The 19,231-nt window shown below is 40.0% G+C and overlaps 1 protein-coding gene and 2 pseudogenes across 1 annotated transcript in view; 1 reads left to right on the top strand and 2 right to left on the bottom strand.

The window, feature by feature from the left end:
* Positions 1-19,231, top strand: part of LOC103345491 (zinc finger protein 717) — a 554,757-nt gene that overhangs the window by 173,942 nt on the left and 361,584 nt on the right. The gene's annotated exons all lie outside the window — the stretch shown is intronic.
* Positions 1-19,231, bottom strand: part of LOC149124793 (inducible T-cell costimulator-like) — a 60,105-nt pseudogene that overhangs the window by 8,204 nt on the left and 32,670 nt on the right.
* On the bottom strand, positions 7,053-7,176 carry LOC149124794 (U4 spliceosomal RNA; annotated as a pseudogene).

Raw genomic sequence — 19,231 nt, 5'->3', positions numbered from 1 at the left:
GGGGGAGGGTAAGATAAATAGCAAAAGCAAGAGTGAGCAAGAGAGAAAGAGTCTTTCATCCATTGGTTTACTTCCCAAATGGCTGCAATGGCCAGGGCTGAGCCAATCCTAAGACAGGAGCCAGGAGCTTCTTCTGGGTTTTCCTCATGGGTGCAGGGGTCCAAGGACTTGGGCCATCTTCTACTGCTTTCCAAGGCCATTAGCAGAGAGCTGGATCTGAAGTGGAGCTGCCAGGCTTCAAATTTTCAAATTGGCACCCACGTGGGATGTTGGCACTCAGGCCAGGGCTTTACCTGCTTCTGCCACAGTGCTGGCCCCTTACAGTTTTGTATACTCTAAAATATTTTGCAGTAATTTGAAGAGTATTTGAGTTATTCCTTTTTAAATGTTTTATAGAATTTAGGGTTTTCTTTGTTGGGAAACTTTTATTAATTACTACTTCAGTAGTATTATTCAGGAATTTACTTGAGGCTTTTAATTTGTTAACACACAGTTCATAGCAGCTTTTTATGACACATCATATTCTGTAGTATCAACTGTAATGTCTACTTTTCTTCTCAACTTTTATTTATTGAGGTTTTTTTCTTCTTTTTTTGTTACTCTGGATAAAGGCTTTTCTATTTTGTTTATCTTCTTAAAGAACCAGCTATTTGTTTTATATCTCTAATATTCTTTTAGTTTCAATTTCATTTATGACTGTTCTTATATTTATTTTTTCTTGTGCCCTGCTAATTTTTGCCTATGGCTTATTTTTCTTTTTCTGTTTTTTTTTTTTTTTTTTTAAGATTTATATTTTTTTGAAAGTCAGAGTTGTTTTTTTTTTTTTTTTTTTTTTTTTTTTTTTTTTTTTTTTTTTTTTTTTTAAGTCAGAGAGAAGAGGCAGAGAGAGAGGTCTTCCATTCACTGGTTCACTCCCCAATTGGCCATAACGACCAGCGCTGTGCGAATCTGAAGCCAGGAGCTTCCTCCAGGTCTCCCACACAGGTGCAGGTTCCCAAGGACTTGGGTCATCTTCTACTGCTTTCCCAGGCCATAGCAAAGAGCTGGATAGAGGCTGGCACCATGGCTCACTTGGCTGATCCTCCACCTGTGGTGCTGGCACCTCAGGTTCTAGTCCGGGTTGGAGCACCAGGTACTAGTCCCAGTTGCTCCTCTTCCAGTCCAGCTCTCTGCTGTGGCCTGGGAGGGTAATGGAGGATGACCCAAGTGCTTGGGTCCCTGCACCCACATGGGAGACCGGGAGGAAGCACCTGGCTCCTGGCTTCAGATTGGCACAGCACCAGTTGTGGCAGCCAATAGGGGAGTGAACCAACAGAAGGAAGACCTTTCTGTCTCTCTCACTGTCTATAACTGTCTCTGTCTCTCTCTCTCTCACTGTCTAACTCAGCCTGTCCAAAAAAGAAGAAGAAGAAGAAGAAGAAGAAGAAGAAGAAGAAGAAGAGCTGGATAGAAAGTGGTGGAGCAGCCGGCTCTCCAACCGGTGCCCATATGGGATGCCAGCACTTCAGGACAGGGTGTTAAACCACTGCGCCACAGTGCTGGCCACTTTTTCTGGGTTTTTGAGATGCAGCATTAGACCATTTATTTAAGATCTTTCAAATTTAAATGTAAGCACTTGTCATTATAAAATTTCCTCTTAATACTGCTTTTGCTGTGTTCTATGCTTTGATATGTTGTGTTTTCATATTCATTTGGTTTAAGAAATTTTCTGACCTCTTTTTAATTTTTTAAAATGATACATTGGTCATCATGTTGTTTAATTTTCATGTACCTGTGAACTTTCCAGTGCCCTTTTTTATTATTATTGATGTCTAGTTTGATTGATTTCAGTCTGAGAAGGTAGGTACATGGTATGATTTCAATCTTTTGAAGTTTTTGAGACTTGATTTCTTCATTAGTAATCAGTGTCAGCATTGTCTACATGTGCCACAGGTTTCCGTTCTTCAGCCTTTTGTGGATGTTACAGTATGACTTTGAAGTGGCGTGAGCTTCCATAGGTTCTTAGTCCCTAGAGTTGTCAGTCATACTGGGGTTTGTGATGTCTGTATCCACATTTCTGGTCATGCTACCCTTTTCTACCAGGCAAACATGAATATTTCTGGTGCTTGTGGCAGCAAAATTTATGGCCTTTTTACTATACTATGTGGATAAGACATTCCCCAGGTCCTGATATGTTAGCCTGAATAATACCCAGAAATTTAGCATCATGAGTTCAAGTCCCAAGTCTGGGAAATGTTAAGGAGACATTCCCTGAGTCCTACAGGGTGAATACAGTTTATGCTGAGGGTTGTGTATCAGCAGGTCTGGGGCTGGAGCACTGGAATGCTTATAGGCTCCATTCCCTAGGGTCTAGGTGTATTTACATGACTCTCTGAAATACAGTACACAGAGTGCCAGCCCTGGAGATACAGGATACAGCGGGGTCCTTATCCAGGTCTCTCAGGTTGACTGCCAATTATTCCAGGGATTGAATTCCAGCCTGAAGCATACAAAGATAGGACTGTATAACTCCCACAGATGAGTGTTATTCCAGGGCTTATAACACCAGCAGCAGCAATCCTAGAGCTTCAGATAGTGGAGAGAACTTTCCTTTGTGCCTACAAGGCATGCAAAAATGATGCACTGTCCTGCCTTCCAGCACCATGTGCCAAGAGTTTCAGAAGAGGCCTCTTTAGTTCTGGTACTCTGGAATTCTGTATGAGATGCTACTGGTTACTAGCCATATGAGGCTGTGAGAATTTCTCTATATCATACAGAGCAAGCAAGTAGAGCTCCAGAGCTCCTGCAGTTGCAGAATTCACAAGGGCTGTCTCTACCATGGAAAATGCCCATGCTGTTTCTGGGGAATTCTGGTAGCAAAGGGGCTGCTTGCTTCATCCAAGGCAGGTGGAGTACAGTAGCTTCTTAAAAGTAGCTTGGGTCTGGCACTTTAGGGACAGATGAAGGTAATGTTGGTTTTGTCTTTGAAGCAAGGAAGTTGCTCAAAACCCAATCATCCCCCACAAATCTGCTTTCACTTGTAGGAAGCCTCCAAAAGGAGACACTGTATTGAATATTTTCCCATTTTGTATTAAAATGAGTATCTTGGCTGGGAAAGAAGGTTTTAAAACATAGTCTTATGTTTATATAAGGTAAATAAATTTTTTACTAACCACTTTTTATGCAAACTTAAAGTTATCATTAAATTCTAGAATTAATTCCAAAGACTGAAATGACTACCTCCACTGAGATAGCTACAACCTTATAGCTAATGTGTGCTCTTCCCCTCCTCCCTTTTGTTCAACAAACAGACCCACCAATCATCATTTCACTAGCTGAAAGGCACTAAATAATTTTCTTCATAGTACCACAGTGACCTAATATCTCCAAGTCAAACAGATAATTGGTTTCTTGATTTTGACAGCAAGAAATGAATCAGTAAGTTATCAGAGGATGACTTCATAATTGCAGAAGGGTTTTAACTTGCTAGCCTTTTTGGGAAACGAAATTATATTTTCCAATAGACATATCTACCACAGTACCTGACAGAGATGATCAATACATCATCATAAATAAAACCAGCAAACATACCATAGTGATTATTTGCACTTTTAATGCATTTGTTAATCTTTATTGAATAGATTTATTGTCATACAATGAAGATAACTGGGTAAAAGCTCTGTCAATCATATGGAAAAACATAAAGGTCACTTTTTATAAGTAAAACTTTCAAGTTTGCACTTAAAAAGCAAAACTAAACAAAAAGCACACTGGCAAGGTGGTTTTCACAGAATGACACACTATATTCAAAACTGAGAAAAGGAAACAATATTGATGCCCCATTCTTAAAAATTAGTCAGATTTTTCCCAAAAATTGAGGTAGACACTCCTAGGGCTGAGTTCTGCTGAACTTTAAAATATATATTAAAATAAAAATACCAAAAGTGGACAGCTCCACATAAAATGAGAACACATTTCCCTAACAAAATTCAGAAAGAGTCCTGATTTCCCCACCACTGAAATCCTGTCATTGGGCTAATGATGCTTCACTGCCCTACTCTGTTATTAGTGGTCAACAAATGTAGATTCTGAATCTACTTTTTTTCTATCCAACTAAAGAACTACATTGGTGATGAGGCAGAAAATGAACAAATTAAATGCAAATACTTTAATTTTCAGAAATTTTGATTTTTTTCATTACTTTACCTCTCCCCAAATTGAAAGAGATATTTTTGAAATGTTTCTAATAAATTAGTATAGAAAAATTATTTTTGGTACATTAACAGAGCAGTTATCCATTTTCTCAAAGTATAGGAATTTCAATTATTTTATTATTTGATTTGTGGTCATTTGTATTATCACATTGCCATAAAAATGATAACTTCAAAATTAAGCCTACAACTAGAGATAAATAGCTATATTTCTATGAATTGTCCATGAGGCAAATGTTATCCAAACATCTCTTGTAGATTTCCATTATTCATTATTCCTGAAAAATCACTTCAGAGACAAAACAATTTTTTGTTTCAAATTTGTGACAACATCTTAATACTTCTGATAACTATAATCAATAGCAGGTAGTAAGACTTGTTTTCCAATGTGTTATATTAATGTATTTAAGTAATTAATAATGTATTTTAAGATAATTCTATTAATGTGTAAGTTTAGTGAAGAAATCTTAATAACACCAGAGATTGCTTAAAAGTGAAAAAATATTATAATTTTAATGAAACTGGCTGATATTGAAGGTTCCCTTCCAAAAATGAAATTCTATAAATCAATAAACTTAAAATTTGCTTTTATTACTAGGCATTTATCTTCATAAAAATATAACATTTAATTTATATGTAATAGTATAGTTCATTTGTATATTATAAGTACTACAGGATTTTTCTTCGCTTATTCTTAAAAAAAAAAAAAAACACTACAAGATAACACTTTGGCTCTCCTGAACTGAAAATAATGAAAATGTTGTTCAGTATGAACTGCTTAAAAGAAGTACATAGGCTGGCGCCATGACTCACTTGGCTGATCCTCTGCCTGCGGTGCCAGTACCCTGGGTTCTAGTCCCGGTTGGGGCCCCAAGTTCTATTCCCAGTTGCTCCTCTTCCAGTCTAGCTCTCTGCTGCTGCCCAGGAAGGCAGGAGGGTGGCCCAAGTGCTTGGGCCCTGCACCCACATGGGAGACCAGGAGGAAGCACCTGGCTCCTGGCTTTGGATCAGCACAGCACACCAGCCATAGCAGCCATTTGGGGGATGAACCAATGGAAGGAAGACCTTTCTCTCTGTCTCTCACTGTCTAACTCTGCCTGTCAAAAACAAATATAAACATATGACCTTGGGAACATTTTTTGAAGCACAAAATCCCTGACATGACACCAGAAGTACATAAGGACATTCAACACACACGGGTCCTTTCTAGCATGTCACATGACAACTTGTAAGATTTTCTTGGTAATACTCAGGCAATATGCATGTTCATGATTCAGAAAATCTGATGAGGTTGCAAGCAATGAAAATAATAGGTGATCCTAGTAGGAAGAAAAGCTTGAAGTCCTTTCCTTTTTTCCTTGAAAGCCCTAAGAAAGGGTGCCTTCTTCCACATGAGGGACACAAGCACTAAATCTCAAAACTAGGTGGGAGGAGACCTGGAAATTTAGGGACCTCCTGCTAGCCTGCATGCTCTCTATTAAACATGGTTTATCCCCTCTGAAACTCATGGGCACGGTTAATCCAGTGATGAGAAATTCAGCAGTGAGAACAGGTGAGGCCCTGTAGGAAGTGATCAGGATCCATTCATGTGTTCATGGATTAATGCCTTATCCTTAGGGGACCGCAACATAGACCACTTTGGATTGGCCCCCTCTGCACCCCTTCTGTCTGTCCACTGGTCTCTGTGCCACCCCAGGACTCTACCAACAAGAAGATCATCACCTGATGCTGCCCCTAGACCCTGCACCAAAACCATGAGGTCAATAATACCGCTTCCTTCTCACACACCAAGCCTGTGCTGCTGCACGATTAGCAACAAGAAAACTGACCCAGACCCCTACGCTGAGAGGACTGCTTGAGATCTGCTGCCTCAAGGAAATCAGGTCATACTGGAAGTTAAAGTTCTCCCTCACCACACAGAGATTGGAAAGCTGATGCCCCAGGGTTCAAAGAAGCTGCAGTCGGGGACTGCACACCACCCCGTGGTCCTGACGACCAGCCCACTGCATACCAGAGTCCTAGCATCCTCCTGAGGGCTCCTGCGGTGTGGAAAACACAAACAGTAGCACTGGCTGAGCCGCCTGGAGCCCCTCTCAGGAGATATACCTTGTTCGATGACCGTACTTTGTGTAGTTCTTCTTGTCAGTGTATACACTTTAGAAATTGATTACAGCAGAAAACACATATGAACATGTATTTTTTAAAAAAACTTGTTCTTTAGGAAAATTTTAGACCTTTAGAGCTAAAGAAAAAAAAAGGTACAAAAGTGAATTTTTGAATAAACATCTAGCTTTCATGAATGCATGGTGTTCTAAACCACACTAAATATATCACTGAGAACCAGAAGTAAATTGGACTGTCTTATTTTGTGATTTGAAATCTAACATCCTTTACTTTTCCTGCACAGAAGGTAAATTATGTTGTGATATGAAACTCAGTCTAAGTTTAGATACACAGGGGCAAGTTGCTTGCTCTAATGAAAACTTAGATCACTTACCCCAGATATTCCACTACCTTTAAAATAATATATCTATTATGGTGCATCATGAAGAAAATATACTTATGCCTAAAAATTTAAGTACAACTATTATAAACTGTTCAACAAAACTTAAAATTGTATGTTTTCAATATTGTGAAATGGAACATTTTTCTTTGCTTCCCAATAAAAGCATGTCGCAGTTTAATGTCTTGAGAATAAGAAGTGAGAGTTTATAAAGTGAAATACATTTTAAGGAGAGAATTTATAATGTTTATTTTTGAACCATTTATAAAATGTTCATTTTGAAATGCATTTTTTATTTGCATGTTAAAATTGTAACATTATCTCTATATAAGTATTTTCATTCATCCTTACTGGTTATTGCAAACTACCACCTACCAGAATTAATTGCTTCCAACCATTTACAATTTGTTTCTTGACTTCAATTAACAATAATCGCACCTCGGATAAACCTCATTGGCTACGATACTGCCACTGTGCAAAGCTGTCTCTTCACTTCAAAGAAAAATAATTGATATATCTCTTGAGAAAACAAGTAAAAATAATTTGGCATCGTTTTACAAAATTGAAGTCCACAGAACTCTAAAACCACTGCAGGAATATTCTATAAACATGTACTCATACATATTGTTCTTACAATAGATTCATACCCATGTCATATGAGAGGAATTCCTTGCTCAAATTCAAAATTTTCACATTCTTCTCAGTATTTAATATGGTGACTGTAGTCGGCACAAGAAATTCTCTTTTTTAATATGTATTTATTTGAAAGTCAGAGTTACAGAGAGGCAGAGGCAGAAGTGGTGGGGGAGAGGTCTTCTATATGCTGGTCCACTCCCCAAATGGCTGCAACAGTGGGAGCTGCACTGATCTGAAGCCAGTAGCCAGGAGCTTCTTCCAGGTCTCCCATGTGTGTGCACGGGCCCAAGGACATGGGCCATTTTCTACTGCTTTCCCAGGCCATAGCACAGAGATGGATTGGAAGGGGAACAGCCAGGTCTCAAGCCACCACCCATGTGGGATGCCAGCACTGCAGGCAACAGCTTTACCTGCTGTGCCACAATGCTGGCCCCACACAAGTGATTCTCTACAATTAAAAGAAGAAATTTGGGTATGATCACCTTTCTAGCCTTCTTGTTTTTTGGGGGGCAGAGTGTTTGAATTTAGACTGACAAGGATTCAGCCCACTCCACAAAGAAAAATGCCTAAATATTAGAGCATTGCTCCTGACCTCTCCTCAGTTGTTCCTCTATATGGGATTTCTTAATGACTTACATGATTGGAGATATGGGAAGGAGTAAATGAGCTACCATACTTCCTTGTGTTGTACTTAGAATGTTTTTAGGATGCCTACAAATGAACATGAGTTCTTGTCTGCCTTCATTTATACTGTAAATTTAGAACATAATATGTGCACTGCAAGTGACTAGGTAAGGATGCAAGGTACTGGGGCAACAGAAGGGAGTCTTTTTTGCTAAGCACCAAGACTAACAACTCTGTGGGCTATAAAGCTCACATTTCCTTCCATGTCTAGCTTTAAATCATTCAGAATGCAGAGAAAGTAGGAATGTAAGTTATGAACATTCTTCACTGCCACAAATTTTATGATACTCATGAGTTTATATTCAGGAATGACTTAAAATTTAAACAAAAATACCATAGTGAATTTTAAGGGATTCATCAATATCTATATTTGTAATTAAAATTCACATCTATAATTATATCTACTTTCACATGATTTGACAGAAATTATTATCTGGGATGGGTATTTAACAATGCCTTTTATAATTATAATATTGTATTAAAAATAATCCTTGAAACACTTGGGAAGTTGATGCTATAAACATGTTTACCCAAAAATTAAATATCTTGGAAAAAATTTAAAGTTGTGAAAGATCTCCACAATGGAAATTATAAAACATTAAAGAAAAAAAAAAACAGAAGAACACAAAAGAAAATGGAAAAATATTCCATGTTTGTGGATTGGAAGAATTAATATCATAAAAATGTTCAAACTAGCCAAAGCAATTTAGATTCAATGAAATCACAGTAAAAATACCAAGGACATTATTCTCAGATTTGTATGGAAACACTAGAGACCCCAAATAGCTAAAGCAACTTTAAACAAGGAAAGTAAAGTCAGAATCATAACAATACTAGATTTCAAGACATACTACAGGGCCAGGGCAGTTATAAACAAAACAGCCTAGAAGTGACACAAAAATAGACATGTGCACCAAAGAAACAAAATATAAACCACAGAAGTTAATCCATGCATCCACAATCAACCAATGAACTAAAAATCAATCTCTGAAAAAAGGACTATCTCTTTAACAAATAGTGCTGGAGAAATTGGACCTCTATATTCAGAAGTATGAAATAAGACCTGTATTAACACCCTATACAAAATCAACTCACAATTGATCAAGGATCTACATCTATGACCTGATACTATCAAATTACTAGAGGAAACCATTGGGGAAACTCTGCAAGACATTGGCATAGGCAAAGATGTCTTGGAAAAGACCCCAGAAGCACAGGCAATGAAAGAAGAAAGAGCCAAAAGCAAAGAAGCTTCTGTGTTGCAAAGAAAACACTCAGCAGCAAAGTGAACGTACAGAACTGAAGAATATAGTTGTACTCTATATAATTGATAAAGGGTTAATATACAATATCTATAAAGACCTGAAGGGACTCAACTACAATAAAACTTATTGTGGCATAGCATGTTAAGCTTCTGACTGCAGTGCCAGCATCCCATATAGGCACTGGTTTGAATCCCAACTGCTCCACTTCTGATCCAGCTCCCTGACTGTGTGTCTGAGAAGGCAGCAAAGGATGGCCCAGGTGTTTGGACCACTACACCTAGAGGGAGTTCCTGGCTCCTGGCTTTGGACAGGCTCATCTCTGACTGCTGTGTTCATTCAGGCAGTGAACCAGCAGATGGAGGACTTCTCTCTGTCCATCTCTCTCTCTAACTCTGCCTTTCAAATAATGACATACATACATACATACATCTTTTTAAAAAAGAGATAGGGGGAGACAGAGAGAAAGAGAGAGCACTTTCATTTTCCAGGTCACTCCCCAAATGTCTGCAATGGCCAGGGCTAGGTTATACTCAATCCAGGAACCAAGAGATTTATCCAGGTCTCCCCCATGGATCACAAGGTCCCAGGTACTTTGTTATCTGCCACTGCTTTCCCAGGTACATTTCTAGGGAGCTGGATCGGAAGTGGAGCAGCCAGGACTTGAACCAGCATCACAGGTTGCAGCTTATCCCAGCATTACAGATTGTGGCTTATCCCACTATGCTACATGCCAGCTCATGTCCTGTCAAAGTTCTAAACTTCTATCAAAAACCACCATGACTGTGCACAGACTCCCCCACTGTGTGGTTGTGGGCCTCTTCTGGTCAGCATTTCAGATAATTTTCTGCAAGAGCATCGATCATTATCTTTAAATAATTTTAAGTTACCAATGTGCTCTAAGGCCATGAACTTCAGACTAGCTCTCTATAAGGAGAGTTGTATAATATCAATTACAGGAACAGGCATTTGAGCACAAAATGTTCAGAGCAACTTGGTGGTTCCCCACTGTTTCTATTGGATCTCAGACTGAATCACTCAAATGTGGTGTTCAAAATTTTAAGGTTAGCATTTTGAAAGTGCAGTATTGAGGCCAGCACTGTGGCACAGTGGGTTAAAGCCATGGCCTGCAGTATTGGCATCTCATATGGGTGATAGTTCAAGACCTGGCTTCCCCACTTCCAATACAGCACCCTGCTAATGCACTGAGAAAGGCAATGGAGGATGGCCCAAATGTTTTGGCCACTGCACTGATGTGGGGGACCCAGAAGAAGCTCCTGGCTCTTTGTTTCAGCTTTACTCAGCCCCCAGTTATTGCAGCCATTTGGGAACTGAACCAGCAGATGGAAGATTTTTCTCTCTGTCTCTCATTCTCTCTAACTCTGCCTTTCAAATAAATATATAAATAAATAAATATTAAAAAGTGCAATATCTTAACTGTTGATGATTGTAGATGGAGACAGGGAGAAACATACAAAATTAGTATATGAACTATTGTAAGAAATTTCTTTATATCAAAATGAACAGTTGGAATTCAAATGTTAAAAATATGCCATTTGCAATACCCCTAAAAATAAGTATTAATCTGGGGCCAGCATTGTGGTGTGGCCAGTAAAGCTGTCACCTGTGGTGCTGGCAGCTCATACAGGTTCCAGTTTGAGTCCTGGCTGCTGTACTTTTTTTTTTTGACAGGCAGAGTGGACAGTGAGAGAGAGAGACAGAAAGGTCTTCTTTTTGCCATTGGTTCACCCTCCAATGGCCGCCACCGCCGGCGCGCTGCGGCCTGCACACCACGCTGATCCGAAGGCAGGAGCCAGGTGCTTCTCCTGGTCTCCCATGGGGTGCAGGGCCCAAGCACTTGGGCCATCCTCCACTGCACTCCTGGGCCACAGCAGAGAGCTGGCCTGGAAGAAGGGCAACCGGGACAGAATCCGGCGCCCCGACCAGGACTAGAACCCGGTGTGCTGGAGCCGCTAGGTGGAGGATTAGCCTATTGAGCTGTGGCACCAGCTGGCTGCTCTACTTCTGATATAGCTCTCTAGTATGGCCTGGGAAAGCAGCAGAAGATGGCCCAAGTCCTTGGGCCACTGCACCTGCATGGGAAGACCTGGAAGAAGCTCCTGGCTCCTGGCTTCAGAACAGCACAGCTCCATCCAATGCAGCCAATTGAGGAGTGAATCAGCAGATGGAAGACTTCTCTCTGCCTCTCCTTCTCTCTCTATGAGGCTCTGAATTTGAAATAAATAAATGAATCTTTTATAAAAAGCATTAATCTACCAAAATGCATATAGATAGTTATGAAACTGGGCAGAAAGAAACAAAATCAAATATAAATAAATGGAGTTATTCTAAATGATCCTTAAATTCAATTTTAATATAGAAATTCTTTTCTTCATATGTCTGTTGGCCATTTCAATTTCCTCTCTTGAAAAATGTGTTTAGGTCGGTGCTGTGGCATACCAGATAAAGCCACCGCCTGCAGTGCCAGCTTCCTATATAGGTGCTGATTTGAGTCCCAGCTGCTCTACTTCATATCCAGCTCCTGCCATGGCCTGGGAAAGCATAGAAGACCTGGAAAGAAGCTCCTGGCTCCTCATTTTGGATTGGCACAGCTCCAGCTGTTGCAGCCAATTGGGGACTAAACCAGAGGATGGAAGATCCCTCTCTTTCTCTGCCTTTCCTTCTCTCTGTGTGTAACTCTGACTTTCAAATAAATAAATGTGTGTTAAATAAATGTGTGTTCAGAGGCTGGTATTGTGGCGTAACGAGTAAAGCTGTTGCCTGCAGTGCCAGCATCCCATATGGATGCTGGTTTAAGTCCTGGCTTCTCCACTTCCAATCCAGCTCTCTGCTATGGCCTGGGAAAGCAGTAGAAGGTGGCACAAGTCCTTGGGCCCCTGCACCCATGTGGGAGACTTGGAAGAAGCTCCTGGCTCCTGGCTTCAGATCAGCTCAGCTCTGGCCATTGTGGTCATTTGGGGGAATTAACCAGTGGATGGAAGGCTTCTCTCTCCGCCTCTGCTTCTCTGTAACTCTTCTTTCAAATAAATAAATAATAAATGTTTTTAAAAAATGTTTGTTCAGCTCCTTTGGCTATTTCTTTCTTCTTCTTCTTCCTCTTCTTCTTTTTTTTTTTTTTTTTTTTTTTTTTTTTTTTTTTTTTTTTTTTACAGGCAGAGTGGACAGTGAGAGAGACAGAGAAAGGTCTTCCTTTGCCATTGGTTAACCCTCCAATGGCCGCCGCAACCAGCGCACCACGCTGATCCGAAGCCAGGAGCCAGGTGCTTCTCCTGGTCTCCCATGGGGGTGCAGGGCCCAAGAACTTGGGCCATCCTCCACTGCACTCCCGGGCCATAGCAGAGAGCTGGTCTGGAAGAGGAGCAACCGGGACAGAATCTGGCACCCTGCCTGGGACTAGAACCTGGTGTGCTGGCGCCGCAAGGTGGAGGATTAGCCTATTGAGCCACAGTGCTGGCCTTTGAGTGGAGTTTTTTGTAAGGTGTAAAGTAGGGATTTTATTTCATACTTCTGCAGAGTTCCAGTTTTCCCAGCATCAAACTGTTGAAGAGACTGTCTTAGCTCCAGGGATTGATTTTTGCTCCTTTGTAAAATTTCAATTGGTTGTAGATACATAGATTGATTTCTGGAGTTTCTTTTCTGTTCCAGTGATCTACATGTCTGTCTGTCTGTCTTTTTTTTTTTTTTCTTGTCACTACCAGGCTGTTTTGAGTATAACTGCCTGGTAGTATGCTTTCAGATCTGGTATTGTGAAGCCTCCAACTTTATTTTTGTTGTTTAAGATTGCTTTAGCTATTCAGGATCTCTGTGTTTCCATATAAATTTTAGCATCATGCTTTTTAGATCTGAGAAGAATGTTATATTTATTGGGATGGCATTGAATCTATAATTGCTTTTGGTAGCATAGACATTTTGATGATGTTGATTTTTCCAATCCATGAACATGGAAGATTTTTCCACATTTTATGTCTTCTTCTATTTTGTTTTTTTAATTTTTTTGAGATTTTCTTTGTAGAGATTTTGACATCCTTGGTTAAATTTATTCCAAATTATTTCAATTTTTTTTTTTGTAACTTTGTGAATGGACTTAATCTTAGAAGTTCTTTCTCAGCTATGGCATTGTCTGTATATATAAAGGCTATTGATTTTAGATCCTGCTATTTTACTAAACCCTTTTTCTGAGTTCCAATAGTCTCTTCATGGAGTCTTTTGTGTTCCCTATATATAGAATCATGCCATCATCAAATGGTGATAGTTTGACTTCTTCCTTCCCAATTTTTATCATTTTTATTTCTTTTTCTCGCTTAATGGCACTGGCTAGAACTTTCAGGACAATATAAAATAGCAACAGTGAGAGTAGGCATGCTTGTCTGGTTCTGGATCTTAACTGAAATACCGCCATTTTTCCCCATTCAATAGGTTGCTGGCTGTGTGTTTGTCATAATTTTGCCTTATGTTGAGGAATATTCCTCCTGTACCCAAATTGCTTAACATTTTCATTGTAAAAGGATCTTGAATTTTATCAAATGCTTTATCTGCATCTATTGAAATAATCATATGGTTTTGTTCTTCAGTTTGTTAATATGATGTATCATATTTATTGATTTTCACATGTTGAACCATCCCTGCATACCGGGGATAAATCCCACTTGGTCTGGATCAATGATCTTTCTGATGTATTCAATTGGCTGGTATTTTGCTAAGGATTTTAGCATCTATGCTCATCAGGGAAATTGGTCTATTATTATTTTCTAAATTAGGAATTAAGGTAATGCCAGCTTCATGGAAAGTGTTTGGAAAAATACTCTCCCTTTCAATTGTTTTGAATAGATTGAGAAGAGTTGGAATTAGTTCTTATTTAAATGTCTGGCTTTTCTTTGTTGGAAGGGTCTTTACTACTGATTCAATCTCCATCCTGGTTATTGGTGTGTTTATGTGTTCTATGTATTCATGTCTCAATTTTGGTAGATTGTGTCCAGGAATCTTTGTTGTTTTTTTTTTTTTTTCCCAAAGGAACCTTTTATTTCATGAATACAAATTTCATAAGTACAACTTTAGGAATATAGTGATTCTTCCCACCATAGCCCCCTACCACTCACACTCCCACCCCACCTTCTCCTCCCTTTTCCTTCCCAGTCCCATTCTCTATTAAGGAAAAAAACTCGTTCCTCAACAGTCAAGACAAGAGCTGTTCAAGTCATCACTTCTCAAAGTTTCAATTTCACTTCTACAGATTTCCTGTTAGGTGCTCTATTAGTTCTCACAAATCAGAGAGAACATATGGCATTTGTCCCTTTGGGACTTGCTTTTTTTAAAAAGATTTATTTTATTTATTTGAAAGACAGAGTTACAGAGAGAGAGGTAGAGCCAGATAAAGTCTTCCATTCCACTGGTTCACTCCCCAGATGACTGCAATGGGCAGAGCTGAGCTGATCCAAAGCCAGGAGCCAGGAAACAGGAGCCAGGAGCTTCTTCCGGGTCTCCCACATGGATGCAGGGGCCCAAGCACTTGGACCATCTTCTAGTGATTTCCCAGGCCATTGAAGAGAGCTGGATCGGAAGAAGACCAGCTGGGACACAAGCCAGTGCCCATATGGGATGCTGGCACAGCAGGCTGGGGATTTAATCCACAGTGCCACAGCGCTGGCCCCAAAAAGGCCTTCTAATTCTTTCTCTTTTTCCACACCTTCAGGAACTCTTATAATCCATATGTTGGGTCATTTGATTGTATCCTGTAGATTTCCAATCGTATTTTTTAGTTTTCTAATTTCTTCTTCTTGTGTTTGGTCTGACTATATAATTTCTTTTTTTTTTTTTTTTTTTTTTGACAGGCAGAGTGGACAGTGAGAGAGAGAGACAGAGAGAGAAAGGTCTTCCTTTGCCGCTGGTTCACCCTCCAATGGCCGCCGCTGCAGCCGGCGCACCGCGCTGATCCTGGCAGGAGCCAGGAGCCAGGTGCTTTTCCTGGTCTCCCATGGGGTGCAGGGCCCAAGCACCTGGGCCATCCTCCACTGCACTCCCTGGCCATAGCAGAGAGCTGGCCTGGAAGAGGGGCAACCGGGACAGAATCCGGCGCCCCGACCGGGACTAGAACCCGGTGTGCCGGCGCCGCAAGGTGGAGGATTAGCCTATTGAGCCACGGCGCCGGCTCTGACTATATAATTTCCTGTTCTTTGTTTTCTAAGTTGGATATTCTTTCTTCTGTTTCCCCAATTCTGTTAATGATTTCCACTGTAAGTATTATCTTTTCTATTGAAATCTTCACTTTTAATATTTCATTTTGTTTTCTCTTTAGAATCCCAATTTTGTGGCAGAAATGTTCTTTCATATCATGTAGGGATTTCATTAGTTCATGAATTTGCTTTTGATTCCTCCTAGGTAATCCTATGATTAATTGTTTGAATTGCATTTCTGGCATTTCTTCAATCTCATCATCTTTACAATCTAGGTTTGAGGTGTTGTATTCTTTTGGGGGTGTCATGTTGCCTTCCTTATTCTTGTTTCTTGAATTGGTGCATTTATTTTTGGCATTTGTGGAGATACTTGTTGTTTTCTTTTCTTTTCTTTTTTTTTGGTATGGTGGCTTTTGTCTTTGAGCTGTGTCTGAGTGACTAGTGTCTGCTTTCAGGGAATATCTAGAGGTGTCTGGTGGGTATGGCCAGGGAGCTCTGTTCTGTACTCCAGGGTGAAGGGTGTGTCTGAGGTGACACATCCAGGTTTGGTGTGGTAAATCTCCTTTTCATTTTTAATCAGAGGGGAGGTTTCTTCTTGTCTGTTTGCATAGAATTAGCTGAGCTCCTCACCTCGAAAGAGGCCAGTGCCTGGGTGCTAGCCCCAATGAGTATATTATTTGTCCATTCTGCCACAAGAACCTGGACAGTCTTCAGTGTAAGCTCAGATTCCCCAGCAATGTCATTTGCCAGGTAACCAGGGAGCCCTGATCATGTGGAGCCTCCCACAGTGACTGCTCTTGCCTCAGCCACACCCTGAGTCCTCCCACGCATCATGAGTGTTTTCGAAGTCCACACACACAAGCCTCCCACAGTCACGAGTCATGTTCTCTCCACCACACTCAGGAGTCTCTGCTTGGCTGGTTGCTGGGAGCGGACACAAGCTGGCACAGGTGTTACATATGTTGAAAATGACACTTTCTTGGTGTCAGCTTGTTACATGATGCCTTTGCAGTGTGATCAGGGAGAGAGAAAACATGTCCCCCCTTTGTCTTGTTTTCTCCGGTTTGACAGGTACACTATCCCCCACAGTGCTCCAAGCCAAATTCCTTCTAGGCTTTTCCTACAGCATTTTTGCCAGTGGCTTGTGCTGCTGAAGTCTGGTCTTACTTCACTCTCCAACATTGGTGCAGAGGCTCTCCACTGCTGGACTCCTAAGTTGTGCATGTCCTTGCCCTCTAAGTAGTTCCATTATGTTCCTCCAATTTGTGTAGTTTCCTCTGCTGTTCTCTCCCTAACTTTTCCCCGAGACTGCACTCTTTCCACTTCATTTTTAAACTGTCTTCTCCTAGACTTGGGCCTATTCTTTTTGGTTTCCTCATTTGTTTGTATATAACTCATTGTAATAACTCCTGATCACTCTTTTTATTTATAGGGTGACCATATCTACATTTTCTTTTTCATGGCTGATTTTATTTATCTGAGTCCTCTCCCTCTTTTATTTGGTTATATGGGCCAATGGTAGGTCAATTTTATTTATTTGTTCAAAAAAGCAGTTCTTCATTTCCTTAATCTTTTGTGTTTTTTGTTTCAATTTTGTTTATTTCTTCTTTAGTTATTTATTTCTTCCTACTAAATTGGGCTTTAATTTGTTGTTTTTCTAGGTCCTTGAGATGCATTCACAGCTCATTTATTTGGTGACTTCCCAGTTTTGTGATGTAGGCACCAATTGCTATGAACTTCCCTCTTAACTCTGCTTTTGCTGTGTCCCATAAGTTTTTATATGGTGTATTTTGTCTTCATTTGTCTCCTGGGTTTTTTTTGATTTCTCTTTTGATTTCTTCTATGTCCCACTATTCATTCAGGAGCATGTTATTCAATCTCCATGTGTTTGCATATGATCTAGTTCATTCCATTGTGATCAGAGAAGATGCAGGGTATGATTTTGATTTTTTTGAATTTGCTGAGACTTGCTTTATAGCCTAGTGTATGGTCTTTCCTGGAGAAAGTTCACCACACTGATGAGAAGAATGTGTATTCTGCAACTGTGGGGTGGAAAGGTCTGTAGATATCAGATAGGTCCCCTTGGTCCATAGTGTCAATTAGCTTTGTTGTTTCTTTGTTGATTTTCTGCCTGATTGATCTATCCAAGGATGAAATTGGGTGTTGAATTTGCCTGTTACTGTTGTATTGGAGTCTATGTCTCCATTTAGATCCATTAGCAGTTCTTTTAAATAACCTGACAGGTTCCCTGTCATTGGGTGCATATACATTTATTACAGTCACATCTTTCTGTTGAATTGATCCCTTAATCATTACACAGTGCCCTTCTTTGTCTCTTTTAACCATTTTTGTGTTAAAGGTTATTTTCTCTGATATTAGATGGTTAAATCTGCATTTTTTGATTTTCATTAGCATCAGATATCTTTTTCCATCCTTTTGGTCTTCATGTATCTTTGTTAGTGAGATGTCTTTCTTGTAGGCAGAAAGTAGATTCGTCTTTTAAAAAGAATCCATTTAGCCAGCCTGTATCATTTAACTGGAGAGTGGAGTCCTTTACATCCAAAGTAACTATTTATAAGTAACTGTTGTCCCTGCCATTTTCCATGAATATTCCTATCATTTACTTTGGATTTCTTTCATACTTTTATTGGGGAATTTTCTGCCATCACATTTATTCATGATGATGGCTTTCTTTTTGTATGTCTGTGTGTAGCAAATCCTTTAGCATATTTTGTAAGGCTCTATGAGAAATGACAAATTATTTCAATTTCTGTTTGTTATTAAAGGTCTTGATTTCACCTTCATTATTAGATAAGAGCATTGCAGGGCATGATATTCTGGCTTGACAGTTTATTTCTCTTAAGACTTGAAATATATCTTGCCATTCTCTCCTAGCCTGTAGGGTTTCTAATGAGAAATCAGCTGTGAGTGTAGTTGGAGATCCTCTGAAAACAATCTGGCATTTCTCTCATGCACATTTTAGAATGTTTTCTTTATGCCTTACTGTGGAAAGTTTGACTACAATGTGTCATGGTGAAGATCTTTTCAGGTCATGTTTCTTATGTGTTCTATGTGCTTCCTGTACTTGGCATCCCTTTCTTTCTCCAAATTGGGGGAGTTTTCTGTGATTATTTCACAAAATAGGCCTTCTATTCCATTCTCTCTTTCTACATCTTCAGGTACTCTTAAGACCTGTATGCTGGGTTATTTGATTGTTTTTTTTTTAAGATTTATTTATTTATTTGAAAGTCACAATTACAGAGAGAGGAGAGGCAGAGAGAGAGAGAGAGAGAGAGAGAGAGAGATCTTCCATCTGATTGTTCACTTCCCAATTGGCCACAACAGCTGGAAATGCACCAATCCAAAGCCAGGAACCAGGAGCTGGGAGCTTCTTCCAGGTCTCCCACATGGTGCAGGGGCCCAAGGACTTGGGCCATCTTCTACTGCTTTCTCAGGCCATAGCAGAGAGCTGGATCAGGAGAGGAGCAGCTGAGCCCTCAAGTTGCACAAAGATGTCATTGATTCCTTTGTGGAGCCTCCAAGTAACAGATCCGTCAGCTGGAGTACCTTTAACTCTCCTGTGGCTCTCACTGACCACATGGTCAGGAACAATATCCAGGAAACAACTCCAACACACCATTGCATTTGAGAGTTTATGGTATGGTCACTTACATGCTCCATAGAGTACAATTGAAAAATTTCTCAATTTCTATTCATGGAAAACTTGAAGCAAGTTTACTCATCAGTAAAATGTGTGAACCACTG

The sequence above is a fragment of the Oryctolagus cuniculus genome, chromosome 8, assembly GCF_051225735.1.
Source record: "Oryctolagus cuniculus isolate XC-2025 breed Fujian yellow rabbit chromosome 8, ASM5122573v1, whole genome shotgun sequence".
Lineage (NCBI taxonomy): Eukaryota > Metazoa > Chordata > Mammalia > Lagomorpha > Leporidae > Oryctolagus > Oryctolagus cuniculus.
The sequence above is the reverse complement of the archived record's forward strand: the minus strand, read 5'-3'. Positions and strand labels throughout refer to the sequence as shown.